The sequence below is a fragment of the Nomascus leucogenys genome, chromosome 13 (assembly GCF_006542625.1).
Source record: "Nomascus leucogenys isolate Asia chromosome 13, Asia_NLE_v1, whole genome shotgun sequence".
Lineage (NCBI taxonomy): Eukaryota > Metazoa > Chordata > Mammalia > Primates > Hylobatidae > Nomascus > Nomascus leucogenys.
Window position 1 is genome coordinate 71311292 of NC_044393.1, and position 25556 is coordinate 71336847.

The 25556-nt window shown below is 40.0% G+C and overlaps 1 protein-coding gene and 1 pseudogene across 2 annotated transcripts in view; one reads left to right on the forward strand and one right to left on the reverse strand.

Annotated features, from left to right (window-relative positions):
* AASS (aminoadipate-semialdehyde synthase) overlaps nucleotides 1–2725 on the reverse strand; it is a 68876-nt gene extending 66151 nt beyond the window's left edge. Inside the window, exon 1 of one of the 2 annotated variants that reach the window (XM_012512117.2) lies at nucleotides 2602–2725. The gene's annotated coding sequence lies outside the window, so the exon portion shown is untranslated. The remainder of the gene's footprint in view (nucleotides 1–2601) is intronic. The other variant, XM_003261256.3, reaches the window with a different exon arrangement.
* On the forward strand, nucleotides 1939–24247 carry LOC100580692 (annotated as a pseudogene).
* The last annotated feature ends 1309 nt before the right edge of the window (nucleotides 24248–25556 follow it).

A 25556-nucleotide genomic window follows, 5' to 3' on the forward strand; every position in this document is an offset into this window, starting at 1 on the left:
GAAAACGCAAATTCAATAAACATTATAAAGACCTATGCAGCAAGAAAACAAACAAACAAACAAAATAGACACATTAATAAGAAGAGACTCACATCCCCCTAACCCTGCAAAAAAAAAAAAAAAAATCTCGATTCTCTTCCAAGATCTCATAGATCAACAAATGTTGTGAAATATAGTACAGTATAGTGGGAAAACTTAGACATGGGAGCTGGGACACATAACTAGATGTAGGGTTCTTCCTCTCGACTTCAGTTTCCTTACCCAGACTAAAATATAATACTAAAGTCCCTTTCGGGCTCTGATATTCTGATTCTATTAAGCATAGTAGTGACTGGACACTGAGAATTACAAAAACATTAGAAATGTAGAACATAAATAGGCACTCTGACTTATGAATTTCTAGCTAAAGTACACCAAACAGGGAAACAAAAAACCAAAAACACAATCAAGAAACAGTGGGCATTCACCTAAGCTACCTGCATTAATAGCATGGACCAGGAACCAAGAGCTTGCAACAGAAGATGGATACCTCAAAGGAACACCGGTTTCTCTCCTGGGTTCCTTGGCGGCCAAACTTACTCTGTGATCTTGGCTGGCAACTTAACCTGTCTGTGCATCATGCGCAAAATGAGAGTCATATTAACCTCTACCTCTTAGGGCTCTTGAGACGTTTAATTGAGCTAATATGCATAAAGTGCTGAGCATTGCTGTGTGTCATAAACAATAAATTTTAAGAAAAGAAAAAGCCTCCAGGCTTGCCTACTCCTGGAAAGCGAGCACAACCACACCGCTAACAGTAGACTCACATTTCTTTCCTCTGTCACACCGTAGTAAGGCCTTCACGATGGCTCCATATTAATCCCCCACCACCCTTACATTATTTTGGAAAAAAAATAATTAGAGCCCAATAAGCCCTCTCTTTAACTTCAAACTTCAGGCATGGATGTTCAATATAAATAAATTACCATTTTAATGTTGTATTTAATCAAATTTAAGACAATTTTTTTTACACATTTTAGCATCTGTGAAATAGGGATGCATCTTACAATAGATGGCACCTTAGATCAGATGAATGTGGTAATAATGTTTTGGGGTTATTTTCCATTCCAGATGTTTGTTTCCATGATTTCATGGATTGCATAGAATCTTTTTTAGCCTTCCCAAGAAAACTTACCACTGTTTGTAATGTTATATCTATGAGAAAATTAATAAAAGAATATATGAAAAAAATGAAAATGTTTTGTTAAATGGTGGCTTCTTACACACCAAAGATCATTTCCAAAATTCCGGACCAAGGTCTGTTAAAGGACTAGTGAGAAAAAAAATTCAATGACAAATAAACCAAAATTCTGATCACGCCATCATCAATAACAAGTGAAACTGATAACAAATATGATTACCTGAAGAGTGGAAAATGATTCTGGTAAATTGGCTTCAATTTTTGTCCACCTAACTCGTTTTGCAGAATGGCCACCAGGTTACACAGTTAAGTCATGTAGCCCTAGATTCACTCATCTTCATGGGAAAAAAAGAAGAGGGGAGTGCAAGGGACAAAATAGACAAAGCCAGAAACACCAAAGTGCCATCAGTGTTTTGGGATTTTTTTTAATATAGTATTGGAAAGCCGCAGCTTCAGTCAAGGACCATTCCGTCCTGTGTATAACTACATCTCACAGCTGCACCTTCCCCACTGATGATCCACAACATCAAAAAATGTTAATCCTTGTTCAAGTTACTAAACTAATTCATTCTCTCTCGCGCGCGAGCGCTCTTTCTCTCTCTCTTCCGCTCCCCCCACCCCCATTCCCCTGAAATCAATGTCTGAAAACACATTTCTTCTTCTGAAGCTGTCAGGATAGACAGACATTCAGCCCCATTCAATCGAGGAGGGTGGGTAAACTACTTCTCCCCGCGCCCCCTCCCGCGCGAGCGCTGACAATGGCCCGCATAGCCCCGCAGGGGCTCAAAAGTTCAGGAAACCCAGACTTTCAAGGCGCCCAACTTCCACTCATCTCCGATCCTTGCTGTAGAATGGGTCTGTGTCTCGGAGAGTGGGCAGCCCAAGATGGACAAGGAGAGAAGTTTGTGATGAGTTTGGCTACGCTGGGCGTGGGGAGGGAAGGGGGAAAGAACCACCCCGAAATCTCCATCCACCGCCCCCTCAGCCAGCCGTCCCCTCTAAACACGCGGTCCACAAATTAACAAGGCGTTGTTTCCGCAGCTTCATCAGTTCTTTATTTCCCAGCCACAGCACCACCACTATCCGCCAAAAAAGAAAGAAAAGAAATCCGAATTGCAATCCCTCGCCTTCCTACTTAGAAATGCTGGAGCTGCGCTGACCGCTCTCCCTCCCTTCCTCGCAGTGAAACGCTCTGCGTTTCCGCTCTCCCTCCATTCCTCGCAGGGAGGCCCGAATGCTCGCCGCCTTCTCCCTCTCTCGGCCCGGCCCGCGTCGCCTTGCGGCGCCGGGACCCGAAGGCCAGGCTCGCGGGCCCCTCCCAGCTACAGCCCGAGCCCCGCCCGCTATCTCCAGCGCATCTCACAGGCTGAGCCCACCCGTGCGTCTGCTCAGCTCTCCGCGGGGACCTCTCCTCTCCTCACCTCGTCCGCTCTGGGGCGCCGAGTTGTCCCCCGCCGCCTCGGTTCTTCTGAGTCGCTGCTGGGGAGGCTCCGAATTCCTAGCACAAATTGGGATGGAACGCCGGGAAGTAGGAGGTGTTTGCTCAACTTCTGAGGGCGTCACGCCTCTGCCTCCCGTAGCCAATCAGCAGACGCCCTGAGGGAACAACCTTCTCCTCCGCCAGTCGGAGGCGCTGCCAGTTGCTACGTCATGCCCGGCCCCTGCTCCTCCCCAAGATCCTTCTGTCTCTCCGATCTCTGACCTGCGTTCTTAGCTGGGACGTCGAGTTCTCCCAAGATAATTATCGACCAGGTTTGTAACTGTCCGTGGCAGAAGGCGGGCGGGGACGGAGAGCAACGAAAATAGTCTGGGCATTACGCGCTAAATAGAGGTGCACATCTCCTGGGGAAAAGTTGCGAACGCCGGTACCTCACGTTTGTTTAGCTATAGGCACTTTTCAAAGCATTTCACCGCCTTGTCACAACCCTATGAAGCCAGATAACAGTTCTTACAACGGTTTTAGAAGCCAGCAAGCGGAGAATCTGAGAAATTAAATCTGAGTGTGTTCATGTGCATATGGCAATGTCCAATGTTACTGAAAAGTCCTAACTACGTAGGAGGCCTGGAGGGAGGGGGAAAACGTATTTCATAGACACTAGCCCCAGCACTAAGAACTGAAGAATCATCTGAAGCCCAGCTGTGATCCCCCAAGGAGTCAATGGTCAGAAGTTAATCTTCCCTCCTGTTTTTACAACTCTCTCCACCACTTACTCTTCTTATACCTGCCATAGATGTATTTAGCTACTGAACTCTTATGTCAACAATCTATAGCCAGAACGTTCTTGAGACTCCACTCATATCTCCAATTGCAAAGAAAATTATTTATTTATTTATTTATTTATTTATTTATTTATTTATGGTAGAGATGGGGTCTCGCCGTGTTGACCAGGCCACTGGTCTGGAACTCCTAGCCTCAAGCTATCCTCCCACCTCGTCCTCCCAAAGCACTGGGATTACAGGTGTTAGCCACTGTGCCCAACCCCAAATTAGAATTTTATCTGTAAGTAGAATTGGAATTTTCTTCTGTATCTTTAGCTTCACGTTTCCAAAATCGGATCCCTTGTCATTCTTGGAAAGTCTTCCAAAGGCTGTGTAATGGTTCACACCTGTAATCTCAGCACTTTGGGAGACTGAGGCTGGAGAATCACTTGAGCCCAGGAGTTTAAGACTAATCTGGGCAAAGTAGCAAGACCTGTGTCTACTAAAAAATAACAAAAAATAAATAAAATTTTAAAAAGCCACATCCCTGTGGTCCCAACTACTCAGGAGGCTGAGGTGGAAGGATCACTTGAGCCGGGGGATGTTGAGGCTGCAGTGAGCCGTGATCATGCCACTGCACTCTAGTCTGGATGACAGAGTAAGACCCTGTCTCAAAAAGTAAAATAAAAAAAAGCCTTCCCTTTTGTGTTCACCAGCTCTGTTATTAATATCACTGCCTTCCTACTCACCACCTATCCAGACTTAAAAAGTCACGGTCACTTCAGTTCTTCCTCTGGCCCCTTGGCCTTACCCTTGGTGTTGATGCTGTCCTTTAAAAACCCCACTACTATCACCCTGCTTCAAACCCCTTTTTATATGTGTAACGTAGACCATATTTTTTTAAGCATACAACTCCAATTGTCTCATTGGCCTAAGCAGAAAGCCTCAGAGGCTACCCAGTACTTGTGGAACATTAGCCCAAAGTTCTTCACATAATGTTAGTTGCTTCAGATGTGGCCAAAATCAATGACCTTAGCTTTATTTCTGCAGCAGAACTAGCCTGAAACCACCACTGAAACACAATTTATGCCTTGCTATCTTCCTAAGGATTAAGCATCTGGGTAAGAATGTAAGAATCCTTACTCTTCTCCTCCGAGTTGTAAATCATGGGCAAGTTACTCAGTTTTCAAAAGAAGCCTGTGCTCCTTTATCTGTTAATGGGTTAATAATAGCAACTACTTCATGGAGTCATGAGAACAAAATGAGATAATGGCCAAAGTGCTCTGTCAAGTGTCTCACTGAAGAAACTGGAAATCATTATTTATTTTCCTCCAAATACCTCATGTTGTACATTTATCTGTAATTCTAATTTACAAAAATATTCACCATTCTAAAACTAATCAGCCCTTTGGGGTTCAGCTCAAATGCCACTTAAATAATGAAAACTTCCCTGCATATTTCAACCAGATGTGATTGTTCCCCTTCTCCCTTGTGTATTGGCCTCTCTTATTGTACTTATCACAGTCTTCCTTTTATCATAGTTATTCATACTTACCTTATCCACATTGCTCAGCTCACCTGTCATCACCACCATAAAATAAGAATATGTACGTGGACTTCCTCTTTTCTTTTCTATTTTTTTTTTTTTCATTGCTTCTAGTACGATGCTATGCGTGTAATAAGTCAGTCGGGGTCTTAGCAGGAAATAGGTGGCACAATCCAACTGGCTAAATTAGGAGACACAAAAGGACTGAGTGTATGCAGGGATAGAGGAAAGTGGCAGTATATGTGTCATGTAGTCCCTGGGACTAGCAACACTGACAATCACTCGTAAGCCTAAACAGGGCCAGGAAAAGAAATAGTTACCAGAACTTAGGAATAGTTATACCTGTACTGTAGCTGTAGCTGTAGCTCTAGCTGTAGAGAGTGCCATTCAACCAACAGTAGTAGTTTCTGGCAGGAATAAAACTGCCTAAAGATTAATCCTGCCGGCCGGGCACAGTGGCTCATGCCTGTAATCCCAGCACTTTGGGATGCCAAGGTGGGCAGATCACCTGAGGTCAGGAGTTCGAGACCAGCAGGGCCAACATGGTGAAACCCTGTCTCTACTAAAAATACAAAAATTAGCCAGGCGCAGTGGCATGTGCCTGTAATCCCAGCTACTTGGGAGGCTGAGGCAGGAGAATCACTTGAACCTGGGAGGCGGAGGTTGCGGTGAGCCGAGATCACACCATTGCACTCCAGCCTGGGAAACAAGAGCGAAACTCCATCTCAAAAACAAACAAGAAAAGATCAATCCTACCTGAAGAGGAACCTACCTAAGGCAGGGGTCAACAAACTTTATTCTGTAAAGGGCCAGAAAATAAATATTTTAGGCTTCACAGATCATACCATCTCTGTCATGTCATGACTACTCAACTCTGCTGGCTGGAGTGTAAAAGGCAGCTATAAGCCATATTTAAATGGATGTGCGTGGCTGTGTTTTGATAAAACTTAATTTACAAAAGTAGGCTGCAGGGCAGATAGGGCCGCTGGGCTATAGTTTGCAGACCCCTGTTCTTCCATAGGGAAGGAATAATCTTACTTCACTCTCCTCCTGCCCCTTCATCTCCTGCTGGTGGCTTCTACTAATTGAACATAAATAGAGCCAGATTGTTAGTGAAGTCCAAAAAGGTCATCTCCCATTCTGGGGGCAGAGCACGTGCAGAAAGGGACAGAAATTCTAGAGGGTTCAAAGGAGAATATTCAACACAAAATGTTTTCAGCAACTACTTGTTGAAATGAATGAATCGTATGACTGCTCACTGTGAATCTCACTGCAAATGGTTGAACACTCATGGAAAAACTGCTGACATTTAATTCCTAAATAGGAAAAGCTGGGAAAGGGCCCTGGACCATCATGACTCCAACGAGGACCTGTGGCTCAGTGTGCTTCTCTCTTGCTTTACTTTAGGAATTTTGCAAAATATGCACATGAGAAATACTGGTTCTTGAAATGAGGAATTTTGAACATTGTTGAGTGTAGTGACATTTGTTGTAATGAGTGTGACAGATCTCAGAAATTTCTTTATAATGAAAAGGGATAACAGATGAGAGACAAAAACAAACCTTGGATACCCCTCAGGTCAGCTCCTGCAGTCAACTCCTCAAACGTTTTTAATAAGGGAGACCTCTTCCATCCACACTGGGTGCTGAGTCCATGCTCCTGAAATTGGAAAGTTGATTCTAGCTACTCAGGCTGCCTCTCTTTCTCCCACCTACTTTGGCTTTCTCTCTTCCCCAGTCATTCTCTACTTTCGTCTGGTTCTTCCTGTGAGGTCCTGAAAGGTAGAGGTTTGGCACTTGAGCACCGGAGTGAATGGGACCTAGATTTAATCCCTTCTTTGCCTCTCACTAGCAAGTCACTTTGTCTCTTTAAGTCTCGCTTTCTCCCATCGGGACAGTGGAGAACATCATAGGGTTGTCAAGGTTAAATGAGCCATGTTCTTAATATATGTGAGCTAATGTTAAAGCTTACTAGTTTGTCCTGTTTTATCATCCCCTCACCTTTCATTGCATTCAGAACCCAGTCTCACTTTTAAGTAAGTTTTTCTATAAACATAAAACAAGTAGGTATTTGAGAGGAGAAGGAGGAAGAAATCCAGCATGCTCCTAAATGTGTTCCATTTATTTCTCAAAATTTTATACAGTAAAGTCCTCACTTAACATCATCAACAGGTTCTTGGAAACTGTGACTTTAAGCAAAACAACATGCAGCAGGTCATTGAATAACATAATTTTATTCAATATAGTTTTGTTATAACATTGATGAGAAAAAATGGTTTTGTTACATACATATATATGTCATTTTGCTTAAAGTCATAGTTTCCAAGAACCTATGGATGACATCAAGTCAAGACTAATTGTATTTCTTAAATGAACAGCAATTTTTACAATATCATCTATGATATGTCCACCCTAATAAATTATTCTACTTAATGTAAATAGAACTTTCTCATAGGCAGAAATTGCAAATTCAAAATAAGAAGTAATTTAGGAAAGAAAAGTTTTTAAATGACAATTACTATTGTTGCCTAACTCCCATATTATCTTGTAAATGACATACACCTTTTTTACCTGCAAAGAATTTAAAAATCAATTCAGGTAAAACAAGAGCAGGAACCACCCACAGGTAAATCTAAATCTCACTTCCTGCAACCGGGACTGTTCTTCCCCACGACCACCACCCTTAGATGAAAGAAGGAAAGAAAATGAATTCCTAGTTTACCTCCTCTGCCATTAGTCATTAGTCATATTTAGGGAATCCTTCTTGAAAAAATTTCAAGAAAATTCCAAGCTTCTTGACATTTTAGGGCCAACTTTTATCGGCTTCTAATGTTTTAAAAAAACTTCCCAAGAGTCTGTGGCTCCTTTTGAGAGTTACAGGTGTGGTACACCTCACTCAGCAGATTTGCTGCTCGTAACTGGCCGCTTAGTAACTGTTACCACAAGTCTATCAGGACTTTTGAATTTTCAGTTACACTTCACTGTAATGAATGCATGACAGTTATATTTTATAATAATGTAAGCAAATTTGGGGAATGCAAATTTCAGGATATATCTCACTGACATAATGGATCTAATGTATGCAAATCCAGGAAGAAAATCCAGTTCCCTTCCCCATCCTCTTTTGAGCGAAAGTCTCAAAAGAAAAGATGCTTCAAAGAACTAAGAAAAAATTGGGGAAGAAGATGGGAAAAAATTAAAGCACAAATAAAACATACAAGTAATCTTTCTGGGGGTTGAGCTGGAGACAGCTAACAGAACAGGTTTAGGAGTGTCGACCTAAAGGAAAAAACGGAGGCAAACTTAATAAGTGAAGAGTTTATTTGGTTGAAGTTTGAGGATTAGAACCAGAGGGCATATATTCAACTTGCCCTGAATATACACTCCCATTAGCAGCAGGTACAAGTAAATTTTTAAAGGAAAGGAAAAGGCAGTTCCTAAGTTCTTTACCAATAATTTACATTATTGCTATTGTTTGGCCATACATTGTTCTTTGTATAACAAATCCCAGAAACATGGAGATAATGGATAAGGCAGCTAGTTAGGAACAAAATTGCTTTAAATAATTGTCCTCCTCCACCACCACTATACTCATGACTCTCTGGGCCTGATAAATTTTGCACAGCTCACATTCCTCAGACTGCTCTGAACTATTTTCCTTTTCTCAGGAAATAAAAGACGAGTCAGGATTTTTCCTTCCAGTCTCAGTCTGGATCAACTGAATGAAAGCAACCTTTTACAGTAGTTATTTCACTATTGAGAGGAGAAGAAAATAAAAAGAATATATATATATATATATATATATATATATGTATATACGGCATGTTCTCACTTATAAGTGGAAGCTAAATGATGAGAGCACATGAACAGATAGGGGGAACATAAATATATATATATATATACATATACACACATATACACACACACACACTCACACACACACACATATCTATATATATATATACAGCCATGTAAGAAGTAGCAGCTAGGAAAAACAATTGAAGTATAGGCAAGACCACAGCAAAAAAATGTAAAGTAAAATGGAGAAAGGATCCCCGACATTCAACTGACTCTCATGATAACTGCCATCTGTGTAGCTCCTCAGAAACAAACATAATAGAATATAAAAAGGACAGAAAAAGAAAAGCAGAGGAGGATGCTCTCATTGGATGGTAAACTGTTGACATTGCCCATGATAGAAACAGACGTTTTTGTCTTATTTACTATTATTGAACAACCCCAAGATTCTAAAACAAAACAACAGTAAGCCACACACACACACATACACAAAAGGCAAGAATTTAATAAACAGAGTGTTGTCTGCACCTATATACACAGGTTAATTCCAAAATGTTTGTTAATTGTTCTGTGAACATAGTTAAGATAAATACTCCTTCTATCCTAAGAAACTGAATGCCTAATATGCCAAAGATGTGTCAAGACAAACACCACACTAATCACTAATATTTTTACTTCTTTTTTTTTTTTTTTTTTTTTTTGAGATGGAGTTTCGCTTTGTTGCCCAGACTGTAGAGCAATGGCATGATCTCGGCTCACTACAACCTCTGCCTCCCAGGTTCAAATGATTCGCCTTCCTCGGCCTCCCGAGCAGCTGGGATTACAGGTGCCCGCCACCACGTCTGGCTAGGTTTTTGTATTTTCAGTAGAGACAGGGGTTTCTGTCATGTTGGCCAGGCTGGTCTCAAACTCCTGACCTCAGGTGATCCACCTGCCTCAGCCTCCCAAAGTACTGGGATTACAGGCCTGAGCCACCACTCCCAGCCCTAATGTTTTTATTTCTAAAAGTCAGAGACTTGAGTTCTGTGTCTTTGAAATCCACCAGGATCAACTAGCTGCCCTACACACAGTGGGGGTCTGAGGGATCTGTGCAGTTATGGGGAGAAGTAGATTTGGACCTGGAGAAAACAGAGAAATGAAAAAGGAACAAAATGAGGGAAGGTGGATAAAAATACAGTGAGTGGAGGATGAGGGGCTGACAATAGGAGGATTGAGCCAGTTTACTTACTGCATAGGGAACCTTAAACTCCTTCCTTTCTTTGCTTCCAGAATGCCTGCAGCTAGGCCTTTGCCCTCCAGACAGAAAATTAAAAAAACAAAAAAAAACAAAAAAAAACATTTTCTCCTTAAAACTTTCCCAGCCAACTTTCAGATGTGGAATTTGAAAGAAAGAGGAGTCAATAGTAACACTAAGATTTTAGGCCTCAACGATTTAGAAGCAATAAGTTGCCTTTAACTAAAATGGCGAAGACATTTGAAGGGCAGGGTGGGAGAAACAACTCAGGTTTGAGATTCTCATTATGTTAACCAGTAAATAATATCCAAGTTACCAGTGGCTAATCCTTATAGGTCTGCAGCAACCTCAGTTCTTGCCTTCTCAGAAGAAATAATTCAACTGAGAGGCATCAGGAATAAAAAGAGACGGAAGCAAGTTTCAGAGCAAGAGTAGAAGTTTATTTTAAGAGGCTTTAGAACCACATTTTCAGGAAAATGTAGTTTCCTGGAAATCTAACGAAGAAATAAAATTTGATTTGCATTTCTCTAATGATCAGTGATGTTGAGCTTTTTTTCATATGCTTGTTGGCTGCACATATGTCTTCTTTTGAAAAGTGGCTGCCTATGACCTTTGTCCATTTTTTTTTTAACTTCTAAGTTCAGGGGTACAAGTGCAGCTTTGTTACATAGGTAAATTGTGTAATGGAGGTTTGTTGTAATATTATTTCATCATGTAGGTATTAATCTACTACCCATTAGTTATTTTTCCTGATCCTCTTTTTCCTCCTACCCTCAACCCTCCAAAAGACCACAGTGTGTCTTATTCCCCCTATCTGTTCATGTGTTCTCATCATTTAGCTTCCACTTATAAGTGAGAACATGCCATATTTGGTATTCTGATCCTGTGTTAGTTTGCTAAGGATAATGGCCTCCAGCTCCATCCATGTCTCTGCAAAGGACATGATCTCATTGATTTTATGGCTGCATAGTATACCACGGTGTATATGTACCATATGTTCTTTATCCAGTCTGTTATTGATGGCTTGCCAAGTTTTAAATGGGTTTTTTTTTTCTTGTAAATTTGCTTAAGTTCCTTACAGATACTGGATATTAGAACTTTGTCAGATGCATGGTTTGCAAAAATTTTCTCACATTCTGTAGTTGTCTGTTTACACTGTTGATAGTTTCTTTTGCTGTGCAGAATCTCTTTAGTTTAATTAAATCCCATTTGTTAATTTTTGCTTTTGTTGCAATTGCTTTTGATGTCTCCATCATAAAATCTTTGCCAGTTCCTATGTCTAGAATGGTATTGCCTAGGTTGTCTTCCAGAGTTTTTCTAGTTTTTGGTTTTACATTTAAGTCTTTAATCCATCTTGAGTTGATTTTTGTATGTGGTATAAGGAAGGGGTCCAGTTTCAATCTTCTACATTGGGCTAGTTAGTTATCCCAGCACCATTTATTAACTAGGAAATCCTTTCCCCATTGCTTTTTGTCAGCGTTGTCAAATATCAGATGGTTGTAGGTGTGTGGCCTTATTTCTGGACTGTCTATTCTGTTTTATTGGTCTATGAGTCTGTTTTTGTACCAATACCATGTTGTTTTGGTTACTGTAGCCCTGTAGTATAGTTTGAAGTCAGGTAGTGTGATGCCTCCAGTTTTGTTCTTTTTCTTAGGATTGCCTTGGCTATTCAGGCTCTTATTTGGTTACATACGAATTTTAAAATCGTTTTTCCTAGTTCTGTCAAAAATGTCATTGGCAGTTGGGTAGGAATAGCATTGAATCTATAAATTGCTTTGGGGGTGTATTAGTCCATTCTCACACTGCTATAAATAACTGCCTGAGACTGGGTGATTTATAAAGGAAAGAGGTTTAATTGACTCACAGTTCTGCATGGCTGGGGAGGTGATAGGAAACTTACAATCATGGCACAAGGGGAAGCAGGCATGTCTTACATGGCAGCAGGTGAGAGAAGGGGAAACTGCCACTTATACAATCATCAGATCTCATGAGAATTCACTCACTCTCATGAGAACAGCACGGGGGAAATTGCCCCCATGGTCCAATCACCTCCCACCGGTTTTCTCTCTTGACATGTGAGGATTATGGGGATTACAATCGGAGATGAGATTTGAGTAGGGACATAGAGCCAAACCATATCAAGCAGTATGACCACTTTAACAATATTGATCTTCCTATCCAAGAGCATGAAATGTTTTTCCATTTGTTCGTGTCATCTCTGATTTCTTTGAGCAGAATTTTGTAATTCTGATTGTAGAGATCTTTCACCTTCATGGTTAGCTGTATTCCTAGGATTTTATTTTTTGTGTGTGGCAATTGTGAATGGGATTGTATTCCTGATTTGGCTCTCAGCTTGACTGTGGTTGGAGTGTAGGAATGCTAGTAATTTTTGTATGTTTATTTTGTACCCTGAAACTTCACTGAAGTTGTTTATCAGCTTAAGGAGATTTTGGGCCAAGACTATTGGGTTTTCTAGATGTAGAATCATGTTATCTGCAAAGAGGGATGTTTTGACTTTCTTTCTTCCTATTTGGATGCCCTTTATCTCTCTCTCTTGCCACATTTCTCTGGCCAGGACTCTCAATACTATGTCGAATAGGAGTAGTGAGAGAGGGCATCAGTCTTGTGCTGGTTTTCAAGGGGAATGCTTCCAGCTTTTGCCCATTCAATATGATTGGTTTGGGTTTGTCATAGATGGCTTTTATTGCTTTGAGGTGTGGAGTTGAGTAGTTTCAATCAACAGGCATGGAAATAAAACTTACATAAGTTTTAAAAAGAGATATAAAGAGAATTACACAGTAAATAGAGACATCCCTTCCACGGAGTATTATAGTAAAGGGGGATAAACATAGTGGTTACTGCAGGAAGAAAAGTGAGATCAGGAAAAGTTATTCTTAATGATGATTAATATTATAGCATGTCTGTATGCTGATGGGAATGATTCAAGAGAGTGAAAAATTAATGGTATGCAACCTCCTATGCAAGTGGAGGGTTGGTCTTAAGTAGAAGCAAGGAAGAAGGTAAAGAATATGAGCTCAGATGTAACAGAGTTGATACATCTAGTGATGGGAACGTGTGGAAATGCTCTTCTATTTAATAATCATTTTAAATTTCACAAAGTCACCAGCAGAGCCTTCAGCTGAGAGTTAGGTGCAAAGAAAGTATTGGAGGTTTGAGGAAACAAGAAAATACAAAGTCATCCTTTAGGACAGGTGTCAGCAAGATTTTTCTGCAGAAGACTAGCTAACAAACATTTTGGGCTTCCTAAGCCATACAGTCTCTGTCTCAACTACACACTCTGTAGTTGTAGTATTAAAGCATCTATAGATAATATGTAAATGAATGGGTGTGGCTAAGTTTCAGTAAAACATTGTTTATGAAAACAGGCAGCAACAATTGAATAGCACAAGCAAAGAATGAACTTGGGCCCCTACTCCACACTGTACATAAAAATTAATTCAAAATCAACTTTAGACCTAAAGATGGGAAAGATGAGGGGATTGAGAGATAACAGCTCAAGGGCATGGGATTTCTCTTTTTTTTTTTGGTAATGAAAATGTTCTAAAATTGGTTTTGGTAATGTTTACACAAGTCTGTGAATATACTAGAAGCCATTGAATTGTACACTTTAAATAGGTAAATTCTATGGTATATGAGTTATGTCTCAATTCAACTACTTAAAAAATTAAAACAAGCAAAACCAGTGATGAGTCAGATTTAACTCTCTGGTAGGAGCTAGCACTTGGGTTCTCCAGCCTGAGTGTGCATCAGAATCACCAGGAGGGCTTGTGATATGGTTTGGCTCTGTGTCCCCATCCAAATCTCACGTTGAATTGTAATTCTCAATGTTCAAGGGAGGTGATTGGATCACGGGGGTGGTTTCTAATGGTTTAGTGCCATCCCTCTAGTGCCCTCTCATGACTGAATTCGCATGAGATCTGGTTGTTTAAAAGTGTGTAGCACCTGCACCTTCGCTCTTTCTTCCTCCTGCTCCCACCATGTAAGATATGCTGGCTTCCCCTTCACCTTCTGCCATGAGTGTAAGTTTCCCGAGGCCTGCCAAGCCATGCCTCTGTACAGCCTGCAGAACTGTGAGTCAATTAAACCTCTTTTCTTCATAAATTGTGCAGTCTCGGGTAGTTCTTTATAGCAATGTGAAAAGGGACTGATATAGCTTGTTACAGCAAAGATGTGTAGGCCTCACACCCAGAGTCCCAGATTTAATAGGTCTGGGGTGGGGCAAAAAGTTTGCATTTCTAACATTCTTCCCAAGTAAAGCCGATGCTACAAGTCATGGGGCAGGCCATAGCTGCGAATCAGTGACCTAGGAGTATAGGGGAATGAATAAATTAGTAAAGTATAGCAAAATTCCTAGAAAGCTTTATGGGGCCCATTGGAGGTATTGGTAAAAGAAAAAAAAAATAAAGATGAGACCAATCATAACAGTATGATTTTTCTTCAGCGATGTTCAGCTTCTCAGATGTTGGCATAGAGTAGATGAAGATAAATATTAAGCAGAACAAGGGTGTGTAGCGTACATGCAGAAGAAAGATATTAATGACTCACTATGCAATTTAAGCCAGACACAGAAGGAAATATGGACCTGAGAGAGATAAGAGATGGAGACAACTGGTAGAATGAGCGGCTTTTTTTCTGGTGGAGTGGGGCCAAAGGATTGTTGGAGCTGAAGTACTGGAGAAAAAAAAATGCTGAAAAGAGACTGTTGGGTTGGACAGTGGGATCTTTATAAGGAAGATAATGGAGGAGCCGCTGTTATTGGCAATGACAAAGTTCAGAGAGTGAGTAACTGAGATAGAGAGGAGAAAAGGTCAAGGAAATGAGACACCAGGTTGTGAAAAGGATTATCTGCATAGGTGCTAAAATAACCAATAATTGTAACAAGAATATTATTGCATGGAATTACAGCGAACCAGGAACTAGAATCTTTAATAGACTAAGGGCAATGACTTGAGTTGAGGTAGAGCCTACCCCCAAAAAGAAACAGTAAATATTAAGATGTAATGATGTGTGATGAAAAGCTGTGTGTTTTTAGGGATAGAGTGATACGGGTTTGGAAGCTTCAGAGAACAGCAAGTAACATGCCACTACTCCATTCCCAGTGGTATAACGGATGTAGCTGAGAAAACAGCCACTGCTTAAGAGGGTTGCAGGGCTAGGAGTGTTACCAGAAGCCAGGTTTAATGAGAGCAAGAAGGTGAAGACACCATTCAGAAAAGATCTTGAAGAAAGGAGTATTTTATTGATAATTGATGAATTCCAGAAGACACAGGGAATGGGTTTTAGGACATAGGCAGTGGCAGGAGATGGAGCAAAAAAGGTTATTTGCAAAACCATATGTGCGTTAGAGTACAGAAACAAAGACCTGAAATTCCTAGGCTTCCCCTAGTGCCTGTCAAGAGCAGGGATATAGACAGGATTTGTCAGCCTCGTCACTACTGATATTTTGGGCCTGAACGTCTTCATTGGGATTGTGGGCGGAGTGGGGAGTGGATGTTCTGTGCATTGCAAAATGTTAAGCAGCTTCCCTAGGTTCTACCTACTAGATCACAACTCAGGTGTGACAAACAGGAATGTCTGTAGACGTTCCTAGGAATTCACTGTAAGAAAATAATTACATGTGTAATAATATATTTATTTTCAATATATATGATCTGTACAGTGTGTGTGTATACATATATGTTTGTCCGCCAGAGTATGATATGCAATAGCCCCAAATTCAAAACATATGAATGACCCTCAGTAGGATATTGGCTAAGTAAATTATGATACATTCATATAATGTGTCATCTGCTACAATTTATAATCATGAAAAGAGGAAGGTGGGTTCAGGACAGCGGCCATTAGAGTCTGGTGTAGGCAAACATGCCAGGAAAGAAGTCTGAGATCCAATGTGAGAGAAGCAAGGAGAATGAGCTTCAATAGATAACAGAAAACAAAGTGTTTCAAAAGGGGAAAGAAGTCAAAGGTTTTGAAAAAAAATCAAAACAAACAGACAAAAAAACCCCACCAAAATCTTAGAATACCTCTGTTTAATTTTCACTTCAGAAAATCTTTCACAGCTAAAAACAACGTCTGCTGCTTCTGCTTCTCTTGCACACAGGCTGCCCTTGCCTCCTTAAGTCCCCAGTGTCTTGGCTGCTTTGGCATCTCTGCTTCTTTTTTTTTTTTTTTTATTCTTTTTTATTATTATACTTTAGGTTTTAGGGTACATGTGCACAATGTGCAGGTTTGTTACATATGTATCCATGTGCCATGTTGATGTGCTGCACCCATTAACTCGTCATTTAGCATTAGGTATATCTCCTAATGCTGTCCCTCCCCCCTCCCCCAACCCCACAACAGTCCCCGGAGTGTGATGTTCCCCTTCCTGTATCCATGAGTTCTCATTGTTCAATTCCCACCTGTGAGTGAGAACATGCAGTGTTTGGTTTTTTGTCCTTGCGATAGTTTACTGAGAATGATGTTTTCCAGTTTTATCCATGTCCCTACAAAGGAAAAGGCATCTCTGCTTCTTGTGGAAGCCTGTCTGTACTACCTGCTGAGCCCACACCAGCTCCCCTGACAGGAAGGCAACCCTGTACCTAGCACCTCATGAAGTTCAGTGGCCTTGTAACAGGTTCATAGAGAACCCTGCCCTCCCATGCCCGCGAAATTCATGCCCACCCAGAGCCTTAGAATGTGACCTTATTTGGAAATAAGATTTTTGCAGATATAAGAATCAAGATGAGATTATAGAGCCGAGTATAGTGGTTCATGCTTGTAATCCTAGCCCTTTAGGAGGCCAAGGAAGGAGGATTGCTTGAGGCCAGGAGCTCAACACCAGCTTGAGCAACATAGCAAGACCTTGTCTCTACCAAAAAATAAAAAATTAGCTGGATGAATCCCTGTAGTTCAAGCTACTCAGGAGGCTGAGGCAAGAGGATCACTTAAGTCCAGGAGTTCAAGGTTTGTGGTGAGCGATGATCTTGCCACTGCACTCCAGCCTCAGTAACATAGCAAGACCTTTTCTTTTTGTTTGTTTGTTTTTGTTTGTTGTTGTTTGTTTTTTAAGTGAGATTATACTGGATTTGGGTGAGCTCTAAATCTATTGAACATGTCTTATTAAAGACAGAAAGGGACACAAAGCCTGAAATTTCTACAGACCCATTTAGCAAAAGTATCTCACGATAAATATGTGAAAATAAAGTAGTGGGAATAAACTTGTTCTTGATTACCTGATTCCTGATAAGTCTGTAACTCGTGGTTCTTCATTAGATAGGCTGACAAAAAGCTTATCAAAAAGTCGGTAAACACTATCTTGAAAACATATCTTGAAGCATAATTGTCATTATTATGCAGGGTACACTGGGCCCAAAAACCTCCAAAGTGTAAGGAAAAGTCAAAAGATATCACTCTCAAATGAAACAGATGAACAGTAACAAAATAGAGGGAAGAATGACCAACTTTACAAATTGTTTTTAAATCAATCACTGAAGGTACTAAGAAATTTCCCAGGTCTCTTTCGGGAGACCCTATTGTCTTCTCAAGAAGATTTTTATTTTATTTTATTTTTTGAGACAGGGTCTCTCTCTGTCACCCAGATTGGAGTGCAGTAGTGTGATCATAGCCCACTACAATCTCGATCTCCTGGGCTCAGCCTCTTGCTTCTGCCTCCCAGGTAGTTGAGACTCCAGGCACGTGCCACCACACCAGGCTAATTTTTTAATTTTTTGTAGAGTCGAGGTCTTGGTGTGTTGCTCAGGCTGGTCTTGAACTCCTGGCCTCAGGTGATTCTCCTGCTGAGTCTCCCAAAGTGCTGGGATTACAGGCATCAGCCACAGCACCGAGCCTGTGCCCATGTTTTCTGAATTCTGTTTTCTGCCTTCTTAGCTGCATCTGCTCCACCACTTGCAACTGCATCCCAATGCCAATGGTTGCCTTCATCTGGTCCCTCCCAATTTCTCCTCCTTTCCATAATGTATCAGTCAATGGAATAGCAGGAAATAAATGGCAAACACAAAGGCTGTAACTGAGTGAGCTTAATAAAAATATTATCTAAAGAGTTATGGACAAGGTTAAGGAAACAAAAACGTGCGATGTAACACTTAGGGACTAGCAATAGCGAGAAATCATTGTCACCCCAAAACTAAAGGGGCAAGAATTGGAAATAGTGTTTCCAGAGCCTGGAAAAAGTTTGGAGCCATAGAAGAGAAATTGCTCGATAGAAGCTGTGAACATACAATGCAGCCACTGCCAAAACTGTGGCCAAGCAAAGGTAGAAGTTACAGGAAAATACTCCATCCTCTTTCTCCTCCTGCCATCCAATAACCTGCTGTGGCGTCCCTTTGGTCAAACCCAACTGGAAGCAAAAAGGCAAGAGAACCCTGGTAATGGAATTTATAGAGGTCAGTGTCCTGGGATACCCAGGGTAAAGGGCATGCTATGAATCAAGGCATGAGTAAGGGGAAGCAAACAGAATAACCAGCACAGTTCACCTCTTCTGCCACTCAGCATCCGTTCTTGACCTTTGCCTGAATAAAAATTTTTGACCTCAACACAGGAGAAGCATAAAGTCTTATCAGCCACAGTGTCATTGCTGAGTGTTGTCAGTTCTGTCACACTTCCTACTGGAACCTAAATCATAATGTTAGCTACCATTAGTTCTCTTTAAAAAATGTATGATGGAAAAGGGGAAGAACAATTAACTTAAAACTAGCTGGTCACAAGACCTAAACTGACAACAATAGCTTCCTACTTTCAACATCCATTCTCTTATCCTTCACCAGCACATTATCTGCACAGAATTCTTTACCTGGTAGAGTTACTCAAGCCTTCCTTCCTACAAAATATGTTTCCTAGGTGCTTCTGACATTTTCAAGCTATTAGTTTTCCATTGATGTGCTTTGAGCTGGGTATTCTAGACTTTAAGGTTATCTTTTTTCTTTATATACACTCCCCAGAGTAGCCAGAACCACCCCCACAATCCACCACATTGTTGCCATAACTGCTAAGTGCCCCATCTATTTGATCTGGCATCACTTTATCCTCTCCCTGCACTTCATCACTTGTCACCTTCAGTAGGAATTTGAGTAACGTGATGCCATTGCATGATACATTGCATACTATTTCCTCCCAGCAAAGATGTTACCTATGCATTCAAATATATGAGCACCCTGATCCTGGAATCCTATTTTGAGAGTCTGCCTAGTGAGGCATCAAGATGTTACCTATGCATTCAAATATGTAAATATTGTGAGCACCGTAATCCTGGAATCCTATTTTGAGAGTCTGCCTAGTGAGGCCACTTCCAGGACAAACATCAGCCAAGGTCTCAGCAGGAAAAAGATGGTTCATTCAAAGGATCCCTTAGCATCTTTTCTTTCCGTACTCCAAACATTGGCCAGAACATTTCATTAACTCAACTTCAAACAGGAAATTCTAAGGCAAATTATGCAGATGCACTTAATAGAGGTTAGCCTCCAGGACAAAGAACAAGGCAGAGAAACCTGGAGAATGGATGTGATAGAGCACTTAGATAATAATCAGCATACTTGGCCACATTGGCATTTAAAAAATGCTTGTTTTTTTTATCTTATAACTCCTGAATTAGAAATTTTAAGATTGAGAAGACAAATCTTTATAACAGAGTAAAAATAGCAATACTTATCCCTCTAAATCAATGTGAAAGATCATCTAAGTGACTGTGCTCTGTGCCTCCAGTGGTCTCCAGGCTTCCTCCTCAGCTTCCCATTGGCTGTCAGGCCCAGCAATCTCTAGCCATTGGCTGAGACCTTCTGTGGCAGTCTCTGATTTGCTACAGGGCCATTGTTGCTATCCTTGCTCCAGAGCAAACAGCAGGACAGTCTGCACTGGTGGAGCGTCCTGGTATTAGCTGCCAAGGCTGCCTGGGCCCTCTGCCCCAGCAGCAACTATAGAGCAGAAAAGAGAAGAGAGTTGACAACGATAAAATGCAAAAATTCTTCTTCAAAAAGGCAGATCTGCTTTTTGCACCCCTGGAAAGCAGAGACAACTGCAACTTCTGAAATTAATGAAGACAATGAAGATTATTATGCAGCCATGCCGCCTTTAAAACTATTTATGGAGATACCTAGTATAGACTGGAGAGAGCTGTTTTTCCAAACTATTGAGCATGGTGACTTAGTGATTGGAAAAACTAGTTTTATACAGGAATTTTAATTTTTCATGGTGTTGATTTGTTGATGAAGTGGCATCATAGGAGATACATTCCACTTAGAAATCACAGGTCTTTGTCCATTAAGAAACGTGTCTTCTCGCAGTAACCATAGGGGTTCTTTATCTTACTATCAAACTGGTGACATCATTCAAGCTGGAATTAAGGATATTGATAGATGCCATGCAAAGCTTGCACTGTCTCTGGATACCTCGTCTCTTCCACCACACCTATCTGGTATTAAATTAGGTGTAATTAGCCCTGAAGAACTTCCTTTGTGCTACAGGAGGCGTGTTGAACTAAATAACAATTCTTTGGAGCCAATAAAAATATCATGCAGAGTTCAGTGGGATTTGTTAATCCAGGAGTAATTTTTTTCTAGAAAAGGTAGGAATAGACTAATCTAATCCACCACCTTAAAAAAAACATATTTAGGGCCAGGCATGGTGGCTTATGCCTGTAATCATAGCACTTTGGGAGGCCGAGGTGGGCGGATCACGAGGTCAGGAGTTCAAGACGAGCCTGACCAACATGGTGAAACCACGTCTCTACTAAAAATACAAAAATTAGCCAGGTGTGGTAGTGCATGCCTGTAATCCCAGCTACTCTGGAGGCTGAGGCAGGAGAATCACTTGAATCTGGGAGGCGGAGGTTGCAGTGAGCCCAGAGTGTGCCACTGCACTCCAGCCTGGGGGACAGAGCGAGACTCCATCTAAAAAAAACAACACCAAAAAAAAAAAAAAACGCCACCACCAAAAACATGTTGAGGGGATACAAGTGCAGTTTTGTTGCATAGATATATTTCACAATGGTGAAGTCTGGGCTTTTAGTGTACTCATCACACAAATAATGAACATTGCACCCAATAGGTAATTTTTTTCTCTCTCTCTTTTTTTTTACTCACCCTCCTTCCACCATCCCACCCTCCTGAGTCCCTAATGTCTGTTATGCTACTCTATATGTACATGTGTACACATTGTTTAGCTCCCACTTAGAAGGAAGAACATGCGGTATTTGACTTTCTGTTTCTGAGTTATTTCACTTAGGATAATGTACTCCAGTTCCGTTCGTGTTGCTGCAACCATCCACCATCTTTAATAAAAGGCCTGCAGAGCAATAATTTCTCTTAAGACAATTTTGTTTCTGCATTAAGAAAGAAACAATATGCAACTTGGGCTTTAAAATGTGTGAAGATTACAGTTTAAGATTGGGTGCCATGTAGATGCTGTGAATGAATACAATAAAGCTCTAGAAACAAACAAACAAAACAATGGCAGTTCATGGAGGATTAAATACGCCAAAGGGAAGCCTGACCAAAGCAACGGAAGATTTTGAGCTTGCATTACAAAACTCTCCAACTCACAGACACTTGTAGAAAGAAGAGGGTAGTTAGAAGAAGAAAAGTTTTTAAATGCTGAAAGTCACTGGAAGAAAGCTTGGGCTTTAGAAGAGACTTTGAAAGACGTAAAAAATGCTTCGCAGAAACTTCATAAATAAGTTCAGAGAAAAACAGGCTGAAAAGGAAGAAAAGCAGAAAACAAAGAAAATAGAAACACGTGAAGAAAGTTACACAAGCTCTTAAAAGAGAACAAGTGACAAAGCTCGGTGGCTCACGCCTGTAATCCCAGAATTTTGGGAGGCCAAGGCGGGCAGATCACTTGAGGTGAGGAGTTTGAGACCAGCCTGGCCAACATGGTGAAAGCCCGCCTCTACTGAAAATACAAAAAATTAGCTGGGCATGGTGGTGTGCACCTGTAGTCCCAGCTACTCGAGAGTCTGAGACAGGAGAATTACTTGACCCAGGAGGTGGAGGTTGTAGTGAGCCGAGATTGCACTAGTGCACTCTAGCCTGGGCAACAGAGTGAGGCTCCATCTCAAAAAAAAAAAAAAAAGAGAGAGAGCGGGAGCGAGAAAGGCCAAAGAAGAAAAGAAAATCAACTACTTCCTCTTCCTGTTTCTTCTGCTGATGAATCTGTTTCTGCATCGTCCTCATTCTCTTCTAGTCACAAAAAGCATAAGAAACATAAGAGGAACTGTTCAAAGTCTGCTTGAAATTCGAAGAGACGTTCACTTAGGGTATCCTCAAACCAGATAGATAGAGTAGGAAAGGTGAAACCCAGTTTCAACTAATACTTTAGCATCTTTTCTTAAGCAAAAGCAAGAAGTGGAAAAACTACTGGAAAAGCAGGATAAATTACAATATCAAAAAACATGAGTAAAAGAGAAAGATAGATACTCTCTCCATCTTCTGGTGAAATACTGTATTATTTTGGAGACAGGCCTGAAGAGCCAAGAGATTTTTGTAATACTGATAAAACCGAGGCAAGTAGTAGCAAAGCAGAAAAGCCATATAAATCAGAAAGACGTTTTTCCAGTAGAAGAAATTCCTCAGATTCCTTCCGTAGGAATTCAAGAAACAAGACAAAAATTTATGGTTGTAGATTTGTACAGGATATGGTTGTAGGAGATGTGGTTGTAGGAGGGAAGAAAAGAGCTCTAGAGAAGGTAAAAGCCAGGTTCTGTGAGGTATTTCCCTTCACCAGCAAGCTCAGATCACTCCTGGAGGTCAGTTGAGAGATACAAAAAACATACTTATTCTAGATCATGTGATTTCAGTAGACATGAGCTAAGATACTGATTAAATACAAATCAAGGAAAATATGAAGGAGAAAACAATTATGGGCAGGATATCAAAACAGAGGTTCCAGAACAAGATGGACTTATAGCTAAGAACACTCAGAAAGCAGCGTTAAAAAAAAATTAAAATTTACTCATTATATTTAATCAGATAGGTGGATTTGGGAAAGAAAAAGAAAATAAGACAAAAAATGTATATGCCAAGGAAATCAGCACCTTTACGCTAAATGCTGTTAGTAAAAGTTTTGGGTGTTTTAGTTATACCAGTCCAGGGCAAAAATCTGTTTCTAAAATTACATGTAGAGATTACAGAAAGCAAGTGTTTTGTAGCTTTTCTCAAATTGCATTTGATTCAGCTGTAAGTCTCTTGTCACAGCTGGATTTTTAGGTTTTTCATGTGTATGTTTATGTACAGTATATTTCTTACTCTGACATTTTTAATTTCTTCACCTAAAGATAATTATCTAAAAGTATTGTTTCTTCATTGTATGATGGTGTACCAGAGTCCATTATACTGGGTCCAAGGTATCCTGCTGTTTGAGAGAAAATTAATCTGTGCATGAACACTTGCATCATTTTCATCAAACATTGTTTCATTGTCTTTTCTGTTAAATTTAAAACCCTAAGCCTTTGAAAGTGATTATATGTTTTAATGTTTTTAAATACCATTTTATGTGTATCATTAGTTCAAATATTAAATATTTTTGCACAGTTGTTTATTTTTTTAAATAGACTATATGACCAAGTGCAGTGGCACACACTTATAATCACAACACTTTGGGAGGCTGAGGGCAGAGAATCACTTGAAGCCAGGAGTTCGAGACCAGCTTGGGCAACATAGCAAGACCCCATCTCTACAAAAATTGTTTTTAAACATTAGCCAAACATGGTGGCATGTGCCTGTAGTCCCAGCTTCTGAGGAGGCTGAGGGGGGATGATCACTGGACCCCAGCAGGTCAAGGTTACAGAGAGCCATGACTGCATCACTGCTCTCCATCCTGGGTGGCAAAGTGAGACGTTGTCTCAAAAAAAAAAAAAAAATACTATATGAACATGAGTATGTAAGACTCTGTGTTGTAGAGACTGGGACCTCACTATCTAAATGGAAACATTACTTGGCAAAAGCCAACATGCCTTATAATTATTTTACTTTGATTATATTTTCATTTGGGGGTTTAATGAGTTTGAATAATTTGCAGATGTTATTTTGTTAAAATGGAATTTATTAGATTTAGAATATAAATTATTATAAATTATAGTTAATATAATTATAACTACAAATATTCTTCAATAATACTGTACATGTTTGCTAGTGTCATTTGGAGCAGACATAATTACCAGAGTGTGTGTGGACTTTAAAAATTTCCTAACATTGATGAATACTCAAGTCTTATCCTTATACTGGTAGCAGACCTTGGAACTGATACTCTTCTTTTTGTTGAATTTGTGGGATCTGTCATGATGGCATGCAAAACCATGAACCAAAAGTATGGAATATTCATTTAAATAACACAAAGAGTTTTAAAAAAATACAATGCAGTATAAACACCAAATAATATTTATGGTTGCTAATGCGTTTCATTTGAAGAGTTTATAGACCTCTGCCATTGTTGAATGAAAAGCAAGCTTAAAACACTGATTATATTAAGCATAAACATAGAGTGGAGGAGTGAGGGAATGAAGGGTTTGGGTAAAAAAGGGATACTGTGATTGGAGGAGCTGTGTGAGCACCAAGATAGGATTTTGTTGAGGCTCAATCTGCTGGCCTAAAAGCCAACACTCCCATTTGAAAGAGTTTATCTAGATCATCACAAGATGACACTGATAACTTTATGATCTGCTTCTGGAAATTCAAACATGATGGAAAGTATATAGATATGTAGAAATACCTCAGTGTAACTAGGGATTTGAGTTATTTTACTTTAGTTCTTGGTATAGTATTCCTAACAATATTTTGATGATTGTTTTATGTTTCTTTCATTCCATGGGGAAGATTGATTTTTGTGCTGAGGTCCTAAAAGCAGGAATGTAATATATATAATAACACATATATAATTTATGTATAAATTCTATGTGTTTAAATATGTCAGTTATTTGTATAATTTGTGTGTATATGTGTATATAAGCACAAAAATCATGAAAATGAATGTACATATTTATTTTTAATATATAAATTGTATGTGTGTTTAAATATACAGTTATCTGTATAACTTTTGCATGTGTATGTATATAAGCACAAAAAAATTTATAGGAAATCAATGAGTTCCTAAAAGTTTTTCATAGACAGTGAAAAATATGCTGCAAACGATCAGAAAATATTTCAAAACCATATTCCTAACTGTTTCTTAGGGGGAAGAGAGTATGAGCAACAGAGTGGTGAAATAAAAGGCTGGAAAGTATAGGTCAGAATCTAAAAATATTGTGCATATTTTAGAAAGTTCTAAGGAAGAGATTTAAAATTATATGTGAGTACAGCGATGAAACGGCAAAAACACAAACAATAAGCTAATTACATAGTATAAAATAAGAAAACTTACCATACTTAAATGTCTATATGCTAGGTTTGAGTGATAAACCAATAATATTTTATGTAGTCCATACAACAATCCATGAAATAGATACAAATAGTCTCCACTGACATGAGGAAACTGAGGCTTAAAAAGGTTAAGTGATAGCACTCACACCCCTGCTTAAAGCCTAAGCTGGGGTCAACTCTGGTGGACTCCAAAGCTCGCGCTCTTAACCACTATGCTATGACTTCTTTCACGGAA